The following is a 23,531-nucleotide window of genomic DNA, read 5'->3' on the forward strand; positions in this document are numbered from 1 at the left end:
AAAGAGTAGTAGAGATAGAGACATAGGGAGGAGCACGAGGTTGTGGGAGATAAGGATGAACGAGGCAAGGCCTTATCTGTAAATGTGGAGAGAGGTGCGGGTATCTTTTGTAAAATTGTCATAGTTGGCTTTCTATCCGTCAGATATAGATCAGACAGTCTATATTACAAGATGGCAGGCATACCATCATCACCAACTCGGTTTTCTAAAAGAGTAGATAAGAGTAGATATAGATAGATAGAGACTAGGGAGTACTAGTAAGGACACGATCTACCGCTTCGTGTACTACTCCTGCGCTCCATTCGGCGGCCGCAACGTCCCCTACAGCCACCCCATCCTGCGCTAAATTCGGCGGGTGCTGTTGAAGTTTGGGGAGAGCACTCTCGCGACTGCTGGCAGCCACAACTTCACCGACGACGGCTTCTTCCCCGACCTACGCAACCTCTTCCTCAATGACATGGGCGACAACCTCAACGCCAACGGTGCTGCTCCCGTTGCACCGTATGTGTTTTTGTCCTTCCTGTTTGAAATCGTGGTAGAATTCATGTCTCTACTTTGTATCCTACTACTATGCTAGTCCACATGATTAGTTTCATCTCTGTTATAGCCGTCATGATTTATTTTGTGCTTATTTGGATTATATATCTTAGTAACTTGCTCATATATTCAACTGGCGCAACGTCCCCTACAGCCACTCCCGTTTCATGGACGGCCTGGTCGATGCCTCCAAGGAGCCCTTCGTCTACTGCTATGGGTGCCCGATGCCGTTTTGGGGCTCGCCGGCGGACATGGTGCATCACCTCACGGATGCGTGCAGCGGTCACTACTGGCTCTTGGCGGAGAACTTCAAGTACGAGACGTGCTACCCATTCACCATGCCGGAGTCGCTGGAGGATCACCGCCGCCTGCTAGTCTCGGAAGAGGACGGCAGCGTCTTCCTCTTGATCGTGGGCACCAGCGAGGCCCGTGCAGGCCGCCGCCCCGTCTCTGTAGTGTGTGTCAAGGGCGACGCCGCTGACGCTGACACTGACACGAGGCCGATGTATGGGTGTGTGGTCAATGTTACTACCCCTCCGGGTCACATGGGCGGCGACACCGGCCTCATCGAACTAACTTGGACTCTGGGCAGCTGGGACCATCCCGCCAATGTGGACTTGGAAAACCCATGGCATCCTTTACCCGCCAACTCGGTGCATGGGGACTCCAAGGAGGTTCACGTGGACATACGCATTATCAAGTTAAATGTTGATCATTAGTCTTCACTCAATGTAATCCGCTGTCTAAGCATGTGGAGACTTCCATGCAGGATCTTGCTCTATTGGAGTATCGTGCATGAATAAAAGTGTATTCATTTATGGTTTAGTCTAGAATCTTCCATGTATGAATTTTTACTATAGTACTGGTGAAAGACTTACGATGAACCATTTCTTACATCTCCTCTGCCCCCTTGCAAGTCCTCCTGATTAAATCCCTCCGTCTAGGTGTATAAGGGCATGGTTAATATTACTTAATAGTATAGCTAACTCTAGACTATAAGAAAGTGTCATGTCATCTGTAGCCAACATGTATAACAATCGATACTCAAAAACTAATTCTTAAAGATCATTTCTTGCAAAGCACAATAAGTGTTATTTCTTCACAAGTTTTGGATGCAGGTTGAACAGTTGAACGCTTTTGTTTGCAAAAGATACCTTTTTATCTATTTCACCCGGATGTTTGTGAGCTCTAGAGATGAAATAATATCCGAAGAAACCTATCGATACCCGTTACACATGAGATGACCCCTACATCCTTTGTCAAAATAAACAACTCCCCGATCAATGCATTTCACTCTTCGGTGCAACGCACGGGCACCTTACTACTATATCACAAAACCCAACCACTCCCAGTAATAAATGGCCTGGTAAAATAAACGGACAAGCAACCATCACATCCCTCCGTCTTTTTTGCATTTCATCTCTCTGCATTTACTTTCTCCGGTTCATCTCCCACGCTCGATCCCTAGCTACTACTCCTAGGGCCAGTTCTTTTGGCGGCTTCCCCAGCTTTTCCCACAAGACTAGTCACAGTGGAGAGTAACAATAAGGCGTCTCACTCATTTATTTGGGCTTCTAAACTACTACTCCATCCTGGTTTATTCCTCACCATTGTAATTTGTGCTAAATTTTGACCAAAGATTTAACTGATAAAATGTTACTCAAAACACTTAGGCACGGTGCATCTAGGTGTGTAAGTCATCTTACGAAAACCAAATAATCCGAAAACACTTAGGCGCGGTGCATTAACTTCTACCTCGTTTCTTGTTTCTTGACATATCAACCAATAAGAGATAAAGAGTGTGCATGCTTTTAATGACTTGAGATATCAAACACGACATGCAGTGGTTAGTTCATTGCATGCAATACTATTAATTAGAAAATAAACATTAGCGTTTCTCGTTTTCTCCTCCTCCTTGGTCACGGTGCACAGAGAAATAACTACATAGAAGGAAGCTAAAAGTAAACAATCAAACGAGAATTTTTGCATTTGTTTTGCATTGAATCGTTTCACAAGCTTGACTAGTGTTGTTTTTCCACTTTTACAAAAACCACATCGTAATGTTCAAACGTGCATTTGCACGTACATAAGTAATAGTAGTACTCCCTCCGTCTAGGTGTACAAGTCTTCCCTCCTTCTTGGTCACCGTGCACAACCAAAGATGACTTATTGACCTGGACGGAGGGAGTAGCACAGTCTGCAAGCATATATCGAGAGAGACGTGTAGTCTGATAGTATATAGTAAAGTTTGTGCTATATGCACGTACTTGCAAAATGCGTAATAATACACAACGTTTCCAAACTTTCCCTTTTACATACTTAATTAAGGACGCTAAAAATTCCTGAACGTTCGGGATTTATCATTTGCGTCCCAAAACTAATGAGATCGCCTTACGAAACAAAAATTATACTCCTCCTAAAAGCCACGGTGCTCGCAGGAGCGCTTGCGGCGCGCCACGAGTGCCCTGGTGCGCGGCCATTTCCCAGCGCACCAACACAACGCCTCTTCCTCAGCCTCGCAACTCGCGAGGTGATGATTGGCGGCTTGCCGGCGGGTGATCGCGATCTCACCGGTGTGGTGATCCGGCGCCAACAGGTACTCCTCTTGGTTGGAAGCGTGCACCCGGTCCACGTACCGCCAAGCATAGATGAGGCGCTTGGGCCCGACTGCACTCAGGGCGTCGGCACGGGCGTCCTCCACCACCCTCACGGCCCTCGCACAAGCCTTCTGCCAAAGAACCAATTGCTTGACTCTCTCGGACGCGACATAGATCTCCCAGAAAGCTTGTTGCGCGGTGCACTTCTCTTCCTCGGCCTTCTTCTCCGCCTCTATTTTGGCACGCTCTGCTGGAGGCAAAGCCTCCCACAAGGCGACATCCATATCTTTCCAAAGCTCCTCAAGGCTGGGGGGGCTCGACGGGCGGCACGCCGTTCTCCTCATAGCGGGGAGCCGACGCGTCCTCCGACGCATGTGCCGGCGAGATTGAGAACGCCGACGCGTCCACCTCGATGCGTCACGGCGAGGAGCAGAATGCCGACGCGTCCTCCTCGACTAGTGCCGGCGAGGAACGGAACGGCGACGCGTCGCGTCGTGGCATGGAGCGGAACGCCGACGCGTCCTCCTCGACTAGTGGCGGCGAGGAACGGAATGGCGACACGTCGCGTAGCGGCGAGGAGTGTAACGCCGATGCGTCCTCCTCGACTAGTGGCGGCAAGGAACGGAAAGGCGACGCGTGACCGTCCACGCGGTGCAGCGAGGGGCTCCAAGGGCTTGGGAGGGGAGATGCCATGGTGGTTGACGTGAGAGGGAGGGGGAGGAGATAGCGATGAACGTGAACGTGAGGGGGAAGAGATAGCGATGTCATGGGATGCACCGTATTTATAGCAAGCAATGGCACACCTACATAAGATATGGACTGAGCTGCACTAACTTAACTGCAGGTCCAGTTGCGTCACTGACATGTGGGCCAGTACACTGCTGGGCCCTTATGTCAGTGACCCAATGCACCTGAAGTTAAGTAAAAGCTACGTGGGCATATTTGTTGGAGTAAATTACGGGGGAGCGAAGGGGTGGAAATATTGCTGGTCACAACGGATTGGACGAGCGTGGCGGGAGGAGTGTCATGCATGCAGATTGTTTCACACGGGGTGGAGTGGTGGGACCGTCGGAGGGAGAAGGAGAGTTTGGCAGGCATATTGTTTCCACACATGGAGAGGAAAAGATTTGGAGATGAACGAGCTTCCTGCAGGTATGGGGAACGGTGCATAATAAGTCATCTTGCATGTCGGGCTAGGTATAGTCTCAAGTCATTAAAAACATACACGCCCCACACATGTTCATATTTCAAGGTGCACTAAATTATTGCATGCGATGATTAAGGATGGCCATCATGGTGGTATCTTAGCTGGTACACGGGAATAGCAAACATGCTGATGTGGCAAAGAATTAAAGAAGAGAGGGGGCTTAGACTAACTAGTGTTCATGCATGCATTGGTAAACACATTTTTTGTGAAGAACGACAGCATTAGTTGAGTACTTTTGCAGACTTCAAAAACTATTCCACCGCCTCTACTATCTTGCTAAGAGTAGGTGAAATTTTTGAGTCGAGCCCTTTAAACTAGAAGGGAGGTAGTGGTACTCTAATAGCTAGGTGTGTAAGTCATCTTACGAAAACCAAATAATCCCAAAACACGTAGGCGTGGTGCATTAACTTCTACCTCGTTTCTTGTTTCTTGACATATCAACCAATAAGAGATGAGGGTGTGCATGCTTTTAATGACCTGAGACTATCAAACATGACATGTAGTGGTTAGTTCATTGCATGCAATACTATTTAATTAGCAAATAAACATTAATGTCTCTCGTTTTCCCCTCCTCCTTGGTCACAGTGCACAGCCTAAGATGACTTACTCACCTAGACGGAGGAAGTATCAACATTCACAATGTCAAATCAATATTTTTACACTCATTATAAAACGTAGTTCTTATACTCATTATAATCAGTATTGTAGATATTGATATTTTTAGTATAAATTTGGTCGTGGGATTTCATTGATGCCTGTCAAAGCATGGAGGAATCGGAGCTTAGGGCTTGCATTGCCGGTCTCTACATAGGTATTTCTCTTCATAATCCTGTAATTTTAGAGACTGATTGCGCTTTTGTGGTAGCGTCTCTTGCATCGGGGGACCATGACAGGTCTGCTATGCGTGACCTGAAGATGAAAGCGTTGAGCATCTCGAAGTTGATCAACAATCTTCAATTGTCAAAGATTAGCCGTTCGGCCAATAAGGTTGCACACTTAATCGCTAAGTATAGCTTTGACAATAGATTAGATGGTATTCTTGTAAATAACATACCGCCCTGTGTGGTGAATATTGTATCAAATGAGTGTACTGGTGTGGCTGGTTAATTAATATAAGGTGGTGTTTAAAAAAAGTATATATTGGGTCAAACACTTTGCAAACGGTTGACGGGAGTAAAAAGGACCAGAGGGAGTATCATGCATGCGGAGTAGGCAAAAAAATTGCTCATTTTTAGCCGGTCGAAGTCTCAAAGGGCGTGACCGCGCGAGGGAGGTGAAGGTCGTGGGAGACACGACGGTTGACGGAATTAAGTGAAGTTACATCCACGCGCCGGCATGGCGTGCAAACAAGCAGAAGCTATACCGTCAGGCCTACGATATGGGTCTAGTAGACATGACATCTAGTGGGTCCCGCATAGTTCTCGAGAACTCTTTGGGGGCTTGCAGCCGTTTATCCACCGGGTAAGCCAGCAACCCCACGCCGTTCGCACACCCTACTCGTCCCCGTCTTCTACCTCGCAACAGTTCGCTCCCAGTCGTCCCATCCTTTCACATTAGTTCGCTCCCAGTTTTTGCGGGGTACAACAGTTCAACTTCTCCTAACCCTCCTCCAATATCCATGGCCTCCCAAATCTCCATGGTCGCCGCTGAGTACCAGGTTAGAGCCATCACTGACGATCAGTTCATCGTCATCTACACACATGGATCCGCGACGGTGAGAGCATGGCTTGCTCGCTTCCTACGCGTGTTCAACAGTTCAACGGATGAGTGGGTCGCTGGGCTAGATGTTGAGTACACCACAGTCCTGGGATGAGAGAAGGCTCTAAAGGACGAAGAGAGGAACAAGCCCGCCGTGATCCAGGTTTGCGTACATAACGTTTGCTTGGTCTACCACATATGCCATGCCGACGTTGAGTGCCAGGATTTTAAGAACTTCCTCAAGGACAAAAGAGTGAAATTCGTTACTGTAGGCTTTAAGAACAACAAAGAAGTCCTGCATCGGATAGGTCTCGTTGTAGGCCAGCTCTTCGATCTCCAGAAGGCAAGCCTGGTGTCCTTCTCTCAACCTTCAATGTTGACCCTGGCAGCAGCCATGATTGATCCTTTGTACGCTAAACTGAAGAAACCTCATCACGAGTTTCATCATGCATGGAGTCGAAGACATTAGATGAAGATCACATCCTGTACGCAGCAATGGATGCCTACCGCTTGGAATGGCAGGTAAATACCGCATATAGGTAGATATGGTGGAGACTCATGGAATAAACTTGGTTCAAGGAATTTGGATGCACAAGCAGTATTCCCGCTTAGTACAGATATTTTGGCTAGCAAAGGATTCTAAATAGCAAGCACCACATGTTAGAGGATCCATAACAATATAACTTCTATACAAATATACCCAAGCATAACTCATTATGTTGTCTTTTTGTCCAACTTCAACTAATTTGCTCAGGTTTGAAAATAATTAATGGGGCTCACAATCATAGAAGATGTCCAATATAGTATATTTATATGTGAAATCTCTTTTCCTTCAATATTCTTTCATGAATTGTTCAAGTGACCAATACAATGTTTGCTAACCTTAAATAAATTTACCACCTCTACTTCTTATATGTGAAGTCATTACTCCCCATGGGATAAGCATATGAAACATATATAATTTCAGATTTATGATATTCAACTCATACAACCAATTACTCATAGGATATAAGTGAAGCACACGAGTAAATGACAAACTACTCTAAAAAGATATAAGTGAAGATCAATGAGTAGTCAAATAATTATTTAGCTATGTGAGAACTCTCTCTGATTTAAGTTTTTCACATCTTAAGTACTTTATTCAAACAGCAAGAAAAATAAAATAAAATAAAATGGCAGTGCAAGGATAGCACAACTCATGTGAAGAAGCAAAAACTTAGGCTCAACTGATACTAACTGATAATTGTTGAAGAAGAAAGGTGGGATGCCAACCGGGGAATCCCCAAGCTTAGATGCTTGAGACTTCTTGAAATATTATCTTGGGGTGCCTTGGGCATCCCCAAGCTTGAACTTTTGCGTCTCCTTAATTACTTTTATATCCCGGTTTCCCTAAATCTCAAAAACTTCATCCACACAAAACTCAACAAGAACTCACGAGATAAGTTAGTATAAACCAATGCAAAAACCTTATCATTCTCTACTGTAGCAAATCAAAAAATTATTGTTCCATATTGCATACTAAATGCTTATGCATATTTAATACTCCTATCCTCTAATAGAATCATTAAACAAGCAAACATATGCAAAAATTGCAAAGATAACAGCAATCTGCCAAAACAGTACAGTCTGTAAAGAATGCACGATTCATCATACTTCCCTAACTCCAAAAATTATGAAAATTTACCACACTGTAGAAAATTTATCAGAGCTCAATATGCAAAAAAAAGTTCAACATTTTATCATATTCTAACTTTTCTAGGGAATTTTTGTAACAGCGGTAAACTTTCTGTTTTGAAACAGCAACATGTATACTTGCAAAATAAGCATGGTAAAGGCTATCCTTGACATTTTTATTGAAAAGAAAGATGCAAAACATTATTCTAAATAAAAGCAAGCAAATCCTAACAAAAGAAAATGAGTCTCCAAGCAAAACACATATCATGTGGTGAATAAAAATGTAGCTCCAGGTAAATTTACCGATGAACGAAGACGAAAGAGGGGATGCTATCCGGGGCATCCCCAAGCATAGGCTCTTGGTTGTCCTTTAATATTACCCTGGGGTGCCTTGGGCATCCCAAGCTTAGGCTCTTGCCACTCCTTATTCCATAGTCCATCGAATCTTTACCCAAAACTTGAAAACTTCACAACATAAAACTCAACAGAAAACTCGTAAGCTCCGTTAGTATAAGAAAATAAATCACCACTTTTGGTACTGTTGTGAACTCATTCTAAATTAATATTTGTGTAATATCTAATGTATTCCAACTTATCTATGTTTCATACCCTCCGATACTACTCATAGATTCATCAAAATAAGCAAACAACACATAGAAAACAGAATCTATCAAAAACACAACAGTCTGTAGTAATCTGTAACTCTCGAATACTTATGTACCTCCAAAAATCCTACAAAATTAAGAGAAATTTGTGTACCAATCCAGAGCAAAAAGAATCAGATCAAAAGCATGTTTCTGTGAATTATCAAAACTAATTTACTGAGTGCAAAAGTTTCTGATTTTCAGAAGGATCAACACAACTATCACTGTAAGCTATCCTAAAGGTCTTCCTTGGAACTTTATTGAAACAAAAGCTATAAATGTGATTACTACAATAGCATAATCATGTGAACACACAAAAATAGTAGGGGTAAATATTGGGTTGTCTCCCAACAAGCGCATTTCTTTAATGCCTTTCTAGCTAGGCATGATGATTTCAATGATGCTCACATAAAAGATGAGAATTGAAACATAAAGAGAGCATCTTGAAGAATATGACTAACACATTTAAGCCTAACCCACTTCCTATGCATAGGGATTTTGTGAGCAAACAACTAATGAGAACTTGAAACAACTAGGATAGGAAGGTAAAACAAGCTAATCTTCAAGATTTTCAACACATAGAGAGGAAACTTGATATTATTGCAATATGTAGAAGCATATGATCCTCTCTCATAATAATTTTCAGTAGCATCATGAATGAATTCAACAATATAACTATCACATAAAGCATTCTTTTCATGATCTACAAGCATAGAAATTTTATTACTCTCCACATAAGCAAAATTCTTCTTATTCGGAATAGTGGGAGTATCATAAGAGACTCGAATACTATAAATTGTTTCCACATTAAAGGAGTATTGTTTAGAAAAAGGGTAATCATAATCATGACAATTTTTATAAATATAATCATCACTACTTTTTATAGCATAAGTGTCATCACAATAATCATCATAAATAGGAGGCATACTATCATCATAATAAATTTGCTCATCAAAACTTGGGAGGCTAAAAATATCATCTTCATTAAACATAGCTTCCCCAAGCTTGGGACAAACATTAATTGCAGCAAATAAATTCTCAAACATGTCATTCTCATGAAAAATAGCATCCCCAAGCTTGGGCCTTTTCATATCATAAGCATAATCACTCTCATCATTAGTAGTATGTATAGCACCAATAGTATAGCAATTATCATCATCACAATGAGTAATAGGAGCAACATCATTCAGGAGGGGTACCTTTTTACCTTTGCTTCTACGTCTTTTCTTTTTCTTCTTCGCATCATGTGCGGGGTTAACCCTATTTTTGGAGCTCCTTATTAATGAGATTGGCTAGATAGAAGGCTCCTCCTCATTACCTGATTCATCATATGAAAGAATAGGAGGATATTGGGAAATCTCTTCGCTTTCATTAGTATTCTCTTCATCTTCTATTTGTTTTCTTGATTTTATGTAATTGGCAATGTAAGGATTTTCAATGTAATTCACCGCACAATACATATAAATTTCCTCTAGATCAAAATCAAGAACTTTATCAAGGACAAACTCTGGAAGATTCTTAGTTAAACGTTTCATTTCTTCATAACCCATAAGCAAACTAAGTTCATTATGATGTGCAAGGGAAATCAAGTCATCGCAATTTTTGGACACGATTCGATCATGAAATAATTTGCATTGGGTATTTAAATGATCTTGTTCATTGCAAATTTAACAAGGATGGCAAAGACATTTTAAATTTTCAGCACAAACTTCTAGCCTCTCTTGGAACCATTTAGTTTCTAAATACTTATGCCTCTTGCAAAATCTATCTTCCCTATTTGGTGTGTACTCGCAAACTCTATGCATTTCACAAAAGTTGACATTCTTATAAGAGACATTTTCATCATGACTAGTGCAATCATCATTAGTACTATGGACATTCAAAGAGTTCCTACTAACAACATTGCAATCATGCTCATTATTCAAAGATTAAGTGCCAAACATTCTAATGCATTCTTCTTCTAACACTTTGGCACAATTATCGGAATCCTTATTCTCAGGAAAGATATTAAAAAGATGAAGCATATGAGACACCCTCACTTCCATTTTTTGTAGTTTTCTTTTATAAACTAAACTAGTGATCAAACAAGAAACTGAAAGACTCGATTGCAAGATCTAAAGATATACCTTCAAGCACTCACCTCCCCGGCAACGGCGCCAGAAAAGAGCTTGATGTCTACTACGCAACCTTCTTCTTGTAGACGTTGTTGGGCCTCTAAGTGCAGAGGTTTGTAGGACAGTATCAAATTTCCCTCAAGTGGATGACCTAAGGTTTATAAATCCGTGGGAGGCATAGGATGAAGATGGTCTCTCTCAAACAACCCTTCAACCAAATAACATGGAGTCTCTTGTGTCCCCAACACACCCAATACAATGGTAAATTGTATAGGTGCACTAGTTCGGCGAAGAGATGGTGATACAAGTTTAATATGGATGGTAGTTATAGGTTTTTGTAATCTGAAATTATAAAAACAGCAAGGTAAATAATGATAAAGGTGAGCACAAACGGTATTGCAATGCTAGGAAACAAGGCTTAAGGCTCATACTTTCACTAGTGCAAGTTCTCTCAACAATAATAACATAACTGGACCATATAACTATCCCTCAACATGCAACAAAGAGTCACTCCAAAGTCACTAATAGCAGAGAACAAACAAAGAGATTATTGTAGGGTATGAAACCACCTCAAAGTTATCCTTTCTGATTGACCTATTCAAGAGTCCGTAGTAAAATAACACGAAGCTATTCTTTCCGTTCGATCTATCATAGAGTTTGTACTAGAATAACACCTTAAGATACAAATCAACCAAAACCCTAATGTCACCTAGATACTCCAATGTCACCTCGAGTATCCGTGGGCATGATTATACGATATGCATCACACAATCTCAGATTCATCTATTCAACCAACACAAAGTACTTCAAAGAATGCCCCAAAGTTTCTACCAAAGAGTCAAGACGAAAACGTGTGCCAACCCCTATGCATAAGTTCACAAGGTCACTGAACCCGCAAGTTGATCACCAAAATGTACATCAAGTAGATCACGTGAATATCCCATTGTCACCACAGATAAGCACATGCAATACATACATCAAGTGTTCTCAAATCCTTAAAGACTCAATCCGCTAAGATAACTTCAAAGGGAAAACTCAATCCATTACAAGAGAGTAGAGGGGGAGAAACATCATAAGACCCAACTATAATAGCAAAGCTCGCGATACATCAAGATCATGCCAAATCAAGAACACGAGAGAGAGAGAGAGATCAAACACATAGCTACTGGTACATACCCTCAGCCTCGAGGGTGAACTACTCCCTCCTCGTCATGGAGAGCGCCGGGATGATGAAGATGGCCACCGGTGTGGGATCCCCCTCCGGCAGGGTGCCAGAATAGGGTCCCGATTGGTTTTTGGTGGTTACAGAGGCTTGCAGCGGCGGAACTACCGATCTAGGTTATGTTTCATGGGTTTATGTATTTATAGGAGGGTTTGGCTTCGAGAAAAAGTCAGGAGGACCCGTGGGGTGTCCACGAGGCAGGGGGTGCGCCCCAGGGGGGTGGGTGTCGTGGTACTAAGACTGACAGTAAAAGTATGGGGTACGTATGAGGAGGCAAGGTCCTGGCTACGGTGAGGTTGTACGCAAGTGTTTACGAGTTCAAGCCCCTCTCGGAGGAGGTAAAAGCCCTACGTCTCGGTGCCCGGAGGCGGTCGACTGGAATATGAGGGTGTGTGTTACAGGGGGTGTGAACCCTTGTCCCAGAGGAGGGGAATGGCTTAAATGGAGTGCGCCAGGACCCCAGCCATCCCCCATTACAAGGAGTTCAATGTACATAAAAATGGGACGTTACTGATAACGCCAGCCATAAATGCTATTAATGAGATTAAAAACTATGGAGTGATTGTCCGACCGTTGCCATTCTGAGTGAGTCTTGGTCTACAGTAGATCGAGTGATTGATTGGTCGAGTGTCGTCAGGAAGGAGGGGTACCCGAGTGACTGACTTGTCGAGTGGATTGCACTCGACGTCTTCTCTAGGTATTTCTTGTTGTCTCTTGGGCTTCTTTACTTCTAGGGTAGTGACCTTGGGTAGGGCGTATAGGTCAGGCCTATGACCCTACCCTAGGTCTATATCCTCATCATTAGCCCCCGAATGGATTAAGGTCCAAGTGAAAGAAGTTGAAGTTAGCCTTGCTTCGACTCTTGAGCTTCACAGGCATCTGTGCTGAACTGGGAGTTAGTGTTGGAACTTCGGCTTCGCTTCAGTCACCTTGATCGATTCAGAAGTTGCCGAGTGGATATACACCTTACCTCGGATCTTACGGGATTCAAATTTTCGGGGAAGCGCATGGGACGGAGCGTGCCAAAATAAGCGGGATGGATAGACAGGAGCGCCTCGATCCCCGTGCCACCTTTTTTGCCATGTACTCAGCGCACAACTGTTTCGGGATTTGACAGGATTGCTTGGGCCCGCGCTTCAGTCACTCGGAAGTGGGTCCTTAAAAGGCGACAAGGCCGAGACGCCTGCACTATGCGCGTCCATTCTCCTTCTTTCTCCTCTGCTTCTCCATCGCATCTTGCCCCTCCCCTCTTGACGCCGCTGCCCCGCCACCATGGTGAAGGACAAGACGGCGTCATTGGAACACACGAAGAAGGCGACGGGGGTGGCGAAAGGCAAGAAGACGAACCAAGGGTCGTCGTCACGGTCGGCGCTGCCGCCGGGTTGGATCCGGGGCGACTGGATCCGATCTTCGCTCCGGCCGGAAGATTTGGAGGAGCTGGCCGAGTCCGGACTGATCGCCCACGGGGCTGCGAGGCTGCCGGAGGGGGAGACAGAACCTCAGCCGCGACAGGGTGAGTGCATTTTGCTCGCAACCCATCTTGATCGCGGTTTCTCCCTCCCCCACACCCTTTTTTCGAGGTTTCTTGAACTTTTTTGGAGCCCAACTCCATCACTTCTCTCCCAACACCATTACGTACCTTGTTGTGTTCGTGTCGATGTGCGAGAACTTCCTGGGTTGTCGACCGCACTAGGGTCTTTTCAAGCACATCTTCACAATCCGATCCCAGTCGGTGAAAAAAAGCGAATACGAGTGACGTGAGAACACATGTTATCCAAATGTGTGGGGGTTTGGGTATCCAGAAGAGGAAAAGGAGTTCTTTCCCTTCCATGACACTTCCTGAGTCGGTCAGAGGCTGGCAGTCGACCTGGTTCTACTGCCAGGACATTATGACTCCAGGTCAGTCGACTGGGCTTCCCCCTTTCTCCTTAGACCGTGTCCAGCAACCTTCTTCACTGAAAGTGACCACTGCGGAGAGGGTACAAACGGACATGTTGGTCGAGAGAGTGGTTCAGTTGATCAACAGGGTGTCACCGGCATGGACTTGTTGGAGGTGTTTCTCAATCGACGCATCCAGCCGCTTCAGGCTCGTGACCACTCGATGTGGATGTACTCTGTTGCCAATGACACCTCTCGGGTCCATCCAGAGGAGGTTTCGGCCAATACAGTGGCCATGTGGTTGAAGAGTATCACATGAACTAAGGACAACCCCAGGGGAGCCAGGAGAGTCGACCCATTCAGCGACAGCAACCAAGCAGATAAGGTTTAATCTTTGTTACCGACCGTTTTCCTGTATGTCTTGCATCTGTCTCTGAATCCGACTGAAGTTTGTTTGACTCTTTGCCTTGTAGATTTACACTGAGATGTACTCCATGCCCAACGGTGAGCAAGCTTTAGAGTAGGACCAGTAGGGGGAGGACAGCATGGAAGAGAGCGGCGACTGGCAGTCTCCAGAGGACGACTACGAGGAGGAGAGCAAGGAGTCGGACGATGACGAGGTGGTCAACTCGCCACCATGCTCAGAGCATCGATCCAAGCTTCTCCATGACCCAGCGGGCGGGCGCGGCAAGTTCGCAATTCCAAGCACCCAAGCATAGAAACGCACTCAGACGTCGTCTCCGGAGCTGACGGGGAAGGTTGCCAAGCAGCCCAAGGTCGCGCCCTCGAAGGCTGGGAAGACCTTGCCCAAGATCAAGATGGACGTTCTTGTCACCTCCGGGTGAGTGCTCGACCTTTCTGTGTTTTCTTCTACTAACTGATATTTCTATTTTAGCCGAATGGGTTGTAAACTTTTCCAGCCTAGCATCAGCTGCGACTGATATGGACGTAGACAAGGCTCCAGGTGACGAGGAAACTGATGATGCGGCCACCTCCAAAGCTAGTATGTTCCATTCGACTTGAATTTATTCTATCGATTGAATTGTTGGTCGATAGAACCTTTGAGGTTGCTTTTTGTCGCAGCTCCACGGGACATTGTCGTGCTTCCAGATGATGAAGAAGAAGTGCCTCTGAGAGAGAGAAGGGGGAGGGGCAGGGCGTCAAGCAGGAAAGCGCCCGAGGGTCAGGTCCCTCGGTCGACACTGGTGCCTGAGACAGTGGTCGAGCGATCCGGAGATCCGACTCGGACCAACGTCACTTTCGCCAATCCGCTGAAGACTGACCGACCATCGGGGTCAACTGCTCAGACCTCTGCTGCTCCAGTACAACTCCATGCATCTGACCCTGTGGCTGCTCCGACTGTGCTATTGTCATCACTCTTCGTTGCATACCAGACTCCAGACGACCCGCCGAGTGCCGCCAGGGAGACTCTTCTCCAGGTCAACCTCGTGATGGAGCAGATGAAGGTGGTGCATGAGGCCAGTCAGATTGCTTACAATGCCAGCACCGCTCTGCAAGCCAACGTCTAGGTTAGTTGATGTCCGACTGATCCCTTGAGTAGTAAGAGATGTCACTGTTGTTTCACTATCCATATGGTGTCCTTGGATGAGCGTTTTGGAACCTATTATGTGCATCTATGGACCTGCATTTCGCATCCAATCACCCACTGGGGTGTTTCTGCCTTAGAACCGAGTAGCTCTTTCATTTTGAATCGACCAGGTTGAGTCGAGTGTTTTTTCAAACCAGTGGGGGCATGCAGAGTGCACCCACTGGGTGTAGTCCCCGAGAACGCGGTCGACTGCTTGGTAGTCAGCTGGGGTCTGAGAATCTCTCTTTTTTCTTTTCTTTTACTCATGCTGGGCAGACCATGCCGAGTGTAAAACCAAACCAGTGGGGGCAAGCTAAGAGCACCCACTGAGTGTAGTCCCCGAGACTACTGTTGAATGTTTGATTCAGCGGTAGTCTTAGAGGAACTTTCACTGTGATTGACCTTTTTTGTTTCTGTCGACTGACATATCTTTTTTTCTGACTGCAGAGGTCTTGTGATCTTGGGGCTCAACTTTCTGAACTAAATAAGAAGCAAATCATCCTCAACTTTGATCTGGGTTTGGCGCAGAAGATCCTCAAGAAGGCCCAAGACGAAACAGCTATCATGGGAGGTAACCACTCGCCCACCGTTCACCTTATGATTCTCTATCTCTTTTCTCAGTCTCTTTGAACCGAGTGATTTCACTCGAACAGATGTGTGTAGTGAAAATCGTCAACTTCAAGATCGTCTGAAGAATGTTATTTCTTTTGGACAAAATGAAGCAGGCTCTGGAGAAGAAGGACCAGGATCTTGCCGCGGCCTAGAAGGAGGCGTGAGAAAAAACAGCACTTGCGGACAAGAAGTTGGCTTTAGTCAGCAAGTTGGAAGAGGAGATTGCGCAACTGAAGAAAGACAAGGAAAGCCTGACCGGTGAAGTTGGGAGTCTTAAAGCTAAGAAGGGCGAACTGGAGTCTTATCTAGGGCAGCTTCCTACGAAGTTGGTCCTCAAACTTGAAAGTATTTCCCCTTGTTCGACTTATTTGTTGGTGTCGACTGACGTGCCTTGTTGAACTGTCGATTCACTGTTTTTTCCGATTGTGCAGAATTTTGCCAAGACTTTGAAGCAGAAACTGGGCGAGTCAAGACATGTATTGATCCCATCAACTATCCTGTCAAAGATGACGTTGCAATGAATGTGTTGCGGTTGGAGTCACGCATGGATAGTGTTGTTGGTTATCTCGCCCGACTGAAAGTTGCGATGACGTGGGTTGATGCTGAACTCTGGCCCGAGGCGGAACTATCACAAGACCTCGAGTCTTTGATGGCTCGACTAAATCAAATCCCCGGTCGAGTGCAGGAATGGAAGAAGTCATCTGCTTGTTGTGGTGCTGACGTCGCTCTGTCGTTGGTGCGAGTGCACGACAAGGATGTTAGCGGCACTCAAGGTTGCCAACACAAAGAAGCTCACTTTCCTGTCTTTCATGGACACCTTCCTTGACGCCGCCACTCGCATTGCAGATAGCATCGACCTTGACAGTTTCTATGACCCAGCAAGTCCTTCTCTGGTCGAGTGAACGAAACATTATGTTCCACTTTTATTTGCCTCGGAATGCCGAGTAGTTTATGTAACCGTTAAACTCTTTCAGGCTTGACACCTGAGTACTTCTGTCCATCGCGGTTCCAAACATTTGTGGGTTTTATCCGAACTTGGTTCTCCTTGGATATCATGGCTTTTTCTTTTATCGTTTCTGAATGTCCTTTCATCGAGTGGACGTGACACCTTGTCATCCTTGCGGATCGGGATGGAACGTACATTGTACTTGTGACGCAGCTCAGACGTGGTGTTCAATCGACACCTCGTCGTCCTTGTGGATCAGGATGGTACATTGTACTTGTGACGCAGCTCAGACGTGGTGTTCAGTCGACACCTCATCTTCCTTGCAGATCAGGAATAGCTCAGACGTGGTGTTCAATCGACACCTCGTCGTCCTTGCGAATAAGGATGGATCGTACGTTGTATTTGTGGCGTAGCTCAAAGGATATATGTGACTTAGGCGGGTACGGGGTCGCAGCTAAGCCCCCCGAGTGGGAGGATTGCTCTCCACTCGGAATGTTTTTTAATTTAGGCGATTACGGGGTCGCAGCTAAGCCCTTGAGTGGGAGGATTGCTCTCCACTCGGAATGTTTTTAACTTAGGCGATTACGGGGTCACAGCTAAGCCCCCGAGTGGGAGGATTGCTCTCCACTTGGAATTTTTTTAACTTAGGCGATTGCGGGGTCACAGCTAAGCCCCCGAGTGGGAGGGTTGCTCTCCCCTTGGAACGTTTTTAACTTAGACGATTACGGGGTCGCAGCTAAGCCCCCAAGTGGGAGGATTGCTCTCTGCTTGGAGTGTTTTTAACTTAGGCGATTGCAGGGTCGCAGCTAAGCCTCCGAGTGGGAGGGTTGCTCTCCACTCGGAATGTTTTGAACTTTCGTGAGTACGGGGTCACAGCTAAGCCCCCGAGTGGGAGGATTGCTCTCCACTCGGAATGTTTTTAACTTAGGCGATTACGGGGTCGCAGCTAAGCCCCCGAGTGGGAGGATTCCTCCCCACTCGGAGTGTTTTTTAACTTAGGCGAGTACGGGGTCGCAGCTAAGCTCCCGAGTGGGAGGATTGCTCTCCACTCGGAATGTTTTTAACTTAGGTGATTACGGGGTCACAGCTAAGCCCCCGAGTGGGAGGATTGCTCTCCACTTAGAGTGTATTTAACTTAGGCGAGTACGGGGTCGCAGCTAAGCTCCCGAGTGGGAGGATTGCTCTCCACTTGGAATGTTTTTAACTTAGGCGATTATGGGGTCGCAGCTAAGCTCCCGAGTGGGAGGATTGCTCTCCACTTAGAGTGTTTTCAACTTAGGCGAATCAGGTTCGCGGCTAAGCAACCCACTGGGGGATTTGGACACGAATGGTTATGGGGAATCAATCATGTAAGATACTGTAAAATCTTGTCTTTGAAAAAGCAAACTGAAGTACTCTTATTACAAGCACTCGTCGGGTCGAGTGAAGTTTAAGTATAGAAAGGAAGAAGCAGCTCTACGTTCCATGCGTGTGGCTCGTCTATGCTCTTGGATATATTGTAGATGTGGTATGCCCCGTTGTGAGGCACCTTGGTGATGATGAAGGGACCTTCCCAGGCCGGAGCGAGCTTGTGGGGCCGTTTCTGATCCACTCGGAGCACGTGGTCTCCTTCTTGAAACGCTCAACCTCTAACGTTGCGAGCATGGAATTGGCGCAGATCTTGCTGGTAGATGGTCGACCAAATCAAAGCCATCTTGCATTCTTCTTCCAGGATATCAATTGCGTCTTCGCGTGCCTGCTCCGCTTCAGCTTCTAAGAAAAGTTCCACTCGAGGGGCATTGTGCAGCAAGTCACTCGGAAGCACAGCCTCGGCACCGTACAACAGGAAGAAGGGGGTTCGGTCAGTCGACTGGTTCAGTGTTGTTCTCAGCCCCCATAGGACAGACGGTAACTCAGTCACCCAAGCTCCAGCAGTGTGTTTGAGGTCGCGCATCAGACGAGGTTTTAACCCTTGAAGGATCAAACCATTCGCCCTTTCTGCTTGTCCATTCGACTGCGGGTGTGTGACAGACGCATAGTTGACCCGAGTGCCTTGGAACACGCAGAACGCCTTGAACTCATTAGAATCAAAGTTGGATCCATTATCTATGATAATGTTGTGAGGTACTCCATATCTAAATATCAACTCCTTGATGAAACTGATGGCAGTGCCTGCACCAAGGTTTTTGATGGGCTTGGCTTCGATCCACTTGGTGAACTTGTCGACTACTACAAGCAAATGGGTGAAACCACTCGCGCCGGTCTTGAAGGGTCCAACCATATCAAATACCCAAACTGCAAATGGCCAGATGAGTGGAATAGTCTTTAGGGCAGACGCAGGCTTGTGGGACATGTTGGAGTAGAACTAGATACCCGCGCACTTGTCGACTATATCTTTCGCCATCTCATTTGCTCGAGGCCAATAGAATACCGCTCATTATGCTTTGTCCATGGTGCTCCGAGAGGACGCATGGTGACCACAAGTCCCCGAGTGGATATCATTTAAGATCATTCGACCTTCTTCTGGGGTGATGCAGCGCTGAGCCACTCTTGTGACGCTCTCTCTGAAAAGCTATCCTTTTATCACTGTGAAAGCTTTGGATCGACGGACTATCTGGCGAGCCTCATCTTCATATTCTAGGAGCTCCTTTATGAGAATGTACGCGATGTACGGTACTGTCCAATCGGGTGTGCTCACCAAGACTTCCATGATCAGATCGAGCACGGCCGGAACCTCGATCTCAGTCGGGTTGGTTGAACTTATTGGTTGCAGGGTCTCTTCCTTGAAGGGATCTTCTTGCACTAACGGGGTATGGAGATGCTCCAAGAACACGTTGCTGGGAATAGGTTTCCGAGTGGAACCTATCTTTTCCAGATCATCAGCAGCTTGGTTCTTAATCTGAGGTAGGTGGTGGAGCTCTAACCCCTCAAACTTCTTCTCTAGCTTTCTCACTGCATTGCAATATCCTGTCATTGCGGGACTCCTGACGTCCCATTCTTTCGTTACTTGATTAACCACTAAGTCTGAGTCGCCATAAACCATCAAGCGTCGGACGCCGAGTGAAATAGCCATACGCAACCCATACAATAATGCATCATACTCTGCTTCATTGTTCGTAGAGTCAAAGTGAATCTGGAGGACATAACTGAGCTTGTCTCCTCGTGGGGATACTAAGACCACTCCTGCGCCAGAGCCATTCAACATCTTGGACCCATCAAAGAACATGGTCTAATGTTCTGACTGGATTTGAGTCGGCTGCTGTTGTTCTGTCCACTCTGCGAGGAAATCTGCAATTGCTTGAGACTTGATGGCCTTATTTGCCTCAAACTTGATATCTAGTGGAAGAAGTTCAATCTCCCACTTCGCCACTCGACCAGTTGCATCTCTGTTGTTCAGAATCTTTGACAATGGAGCATCGCTGATGACTAAAACTGAGTGATCAGAGAAATAATGTGCAACCTTCTTCATGGTTAGGTAAATCCCATAAACAAGCTTCTGATAATGAGGGTATCTCTGCTTGGATGGGGTCAAGACCTCTGAAATGTAATAGACTGGGCGCTGAGCTTTGAAGGCCTTGCCTTCCTCCTCCTGCTCGACCGTGAGCATCGTGCTGACAACTTGTCCCTTGGATGCAATGTAAAGCAGTAGAGGCTCCTTGCTAACCGGAGCAGCAAGCACCGGCTGGGTGGAAATCAGTGCTTTGAGCTCTTCAAACGCTGCTTCAGCTTCATCATTCCACTCGAACTTGTCAGACTTCTTCATCAGTCGGTAAAGAGACAGTGCCTTTTCACCGAGGCATGAGATGAATCGAATCAATGCAGCCAAACAACCAGTAAGCTTCTGAACGTCATGCACACGCACTGGGCTTTTCATTCGGACGATTGTGCCAATCTTCTCTGGATTTGCATCAATCCCTCATTCGGAAACGAGAAAACCGAGTAACTTTCCGCCTGGGACTCCGAATGTGCTTTTTGTCAGATTGAGCTTGATATCATACCTTCTCAGGTTGGCAAAGGTTTCAGCAAGGTCAGTCAGCAGGTCGGAACCTTTGTGTGACTTAACCATTATGTCATCCATGTATGCTTCCACATTCCGACTGATTTGAGTGAGCAGGCACTTATGAATCATGCGCATGAATGGGGCGCCAGCATTCTTGAGGCGAAAGGGCATAGTAACATAGGAAAAAAAACCGAACGGGATGATGAAAGCCGTCTTTATCTCGTCGGGTCCATACAGTCGGATCTGATGGTACCCGGAATAAGCGTCCAAGAAGGATAGTCGCTCACACCCCACAGTTGAGTCAACTATCTGGTCGATGCGGGGCAGAGGAAAATGATCTTTCGGGCAGGCCCGATTGATGTGGTTGAAGTAAATACACATTTGGAGTGATTTGTCTTTCTTGGGAACCATAACAACATTGGCGAGCCACTCGGAGTGGTATATCTCGCGGATGAACTCAGCAGCCAGGAGCCGAGCCACCTCCTCGCCAATGGCCTTTCTCTTCTCCGTGGCGGACCAATGGAGATGCTCCTTAATAGGTTTTACTTTTGGGTCGACTCGCAAACGATGCTGAGCCAGTCCCCTGGGTACACCGACATGTCAGAGGGCTTCCATGCAAAGATGTCCCAGTTCTCATGGAGGAACTAGATGAGTGCTTCTTCCTATTTGTTGTCGAGTGTTGTCGAGATATGGGTTGGAGCAGCATTGGGGTCGGTCGGGTGAATGTGGACTGGCTTGGTCTCGCCGGCCGACTAAAATGCGAACTCCGAGGCAGGCCTCTTAGCACGCAACAAATCACTCGGATCTGCAGTTTTCTGATACTCTTGCCATTCTACTGCCGCCATCTGCTCGTCTGCTATCTTGGCTCCATCTTGAAGACAATCTTTCGCTCTCTTATGGTTGCCAGAAACCGTTATCACACCTTTAGGACTAGGCATCTTCATCTTGAGGTATACATAACACGGTCGAGCCATAAAGCTGGCATATGCGGGTCGGCCCAAAATGGCATGGTAGGTACTCTGGAAATCAGCGACCTCAAACATTAATTTCTCCTTGCGGAAATTCTTTTCATCATCGAAAACCACATCAAGAGTGATCTGACCAAGTGATTCGGCTTTCTTTCCAGGGATGATTCCATGGAATCGCATGTTGCTCTTGCTAAGTTTGGACATCGGAATGCCCATTCTTTTGAGGGCCTCAGCATACAGAATATTCAGACCACTGCCACCATCCATCAGAACTTTGGTCAGTCGAGTACCCCCTACGACTGGGTCGACCACCAGCGCTTGCCGCCCAGGGGTGGCTATGCGTGCTGGGTGGTCGGACTGGTCGAATGTGATGGTTTTTTTTGACCACTTCAAATACCTTGGTGTTGTCGGGGCGACCATGTTCACCTCTCTGTTAATGACCTTCAGTCGACTTCTGCTATCAGGATCAGCAAAAATCACCAAGGTGGCATTGACATTGGGATAACCATCCTCATCATCCTTATATTCTTTTTCCTTCCTAGACTCTTTGTCCTTATCGCTGGGCTTACTCTCTCAGAAGTTCTGGATTAGGAGTCGACATTGTCGAGTAGTATGCTTGGGGAGAATCAGGTTCCCCTCTTCATCCTTCTTGGTGTGAATGTGACACGGCAAGTCCATCACATCGTTTCCATCTTGGTCTTTAACCTTCTTAGGGGTCCAAGGCCCTTTGGGCTTTCCTTTGAATTTTCCTCTATTCAACACTGCTACTTCGGCAGGACCTGCTGCCTCAGCCTTTCGCTTCTGCTTCCGACTGGAATTTCCTCCTCCGTTGTACTGGGCAATTGTTTTATGTTTACCACTCCGGAGTCGATCCTCATCTTCGCCGTTAGCCTACTTGGTGGCAATCTCCATCATCCGAGTCAAAGGCATATCTCCAGTTCGATCGAATTTCAGATTGAGCTCTCTGTAGCGAACGCCTTCCTTGAAGGCACAGACTGCTTGGTGATCTAACACATTATCCACTGTGTGGTGTAGAGTGATCCATCTCTGGATATAGTCTCTCAAGGTTTCATTCGGTTTCTACACGCAGTCCTGCAGCTCCGGCAGACCAACAGGTCTCTTGCAAGTGCCCTCAAATGTTCTCGTAAACACTCAGGCCAACTCATCCCAACTCAAAATGCTCCCAGGGGCCAGCTGAGTCAACCAAGCCCTGGCAGAACCTTCAAGCATCAGAGGAAGGTGCTTCGTGGCCACCTCATCGCTGCCACCGCCGATGTGCACAGCCACTCGGTAATCCTCAAGCCAAGTGTCAGGCTTCGACTCTCCTCTAAACTTACTGACGCTAGTCAACAATCCGAAGTTATGAGGAATCTCAGCGGTTCTGATAGCTCTTCCGAAACACTCTGGGCCGGAAATGTGGACTCTGCTTCCACAGGGTCTGTCCAGATCCGGCCCTTCTCTGTATGCTCTGTTTCGATCGACCAAACCCTGCACAAGGACAGACCTTGCATCGATGCTGGGCTCTCTGGGGTCGACCAGAACTCTACGGTCGTTCCCATACGGACGCCTGTCGTCGTATCACCGGGGCGCATACAACCCGTCCCTCGGAAGGGGCGAAGGCGCTCGACGGTGGTTGTCAGAGGCGTACTCGCAATCATATTCTCCATGAACTCTTCCCAGATGCCGATCCGGATGATGATCATGGCCTCCATGCCACAAAGGTGACCTAGGACTGTGTAGCGACTGAATGGTGTCCGCTCTTACCGACCTGCTGTGGATTCTGTTCCGCGACTGGGATACAGCAGAGTTCTGGTCCCCTGCTGCTCGGAGCAGCGTTCTAATATGTTCCGGGCCTCTCCCAACCTTC

This window comes from Triticum aestivum, chromosome 2B (genome assembly GCF_018294505.1).
Source record: "Triticum aestivum cultivar Chinese Spring chromosome 2B, IWGSC CS RefSeq v2.1, whole genome shotgun sequence".
NCBI classification, from domain to species: domain Eukaryota; kingdom Viridiplantae; phylum Streptophyta; class Magnoliopsida; order Poales; family Poaceae; genus Triticum; species Triticum aestivum.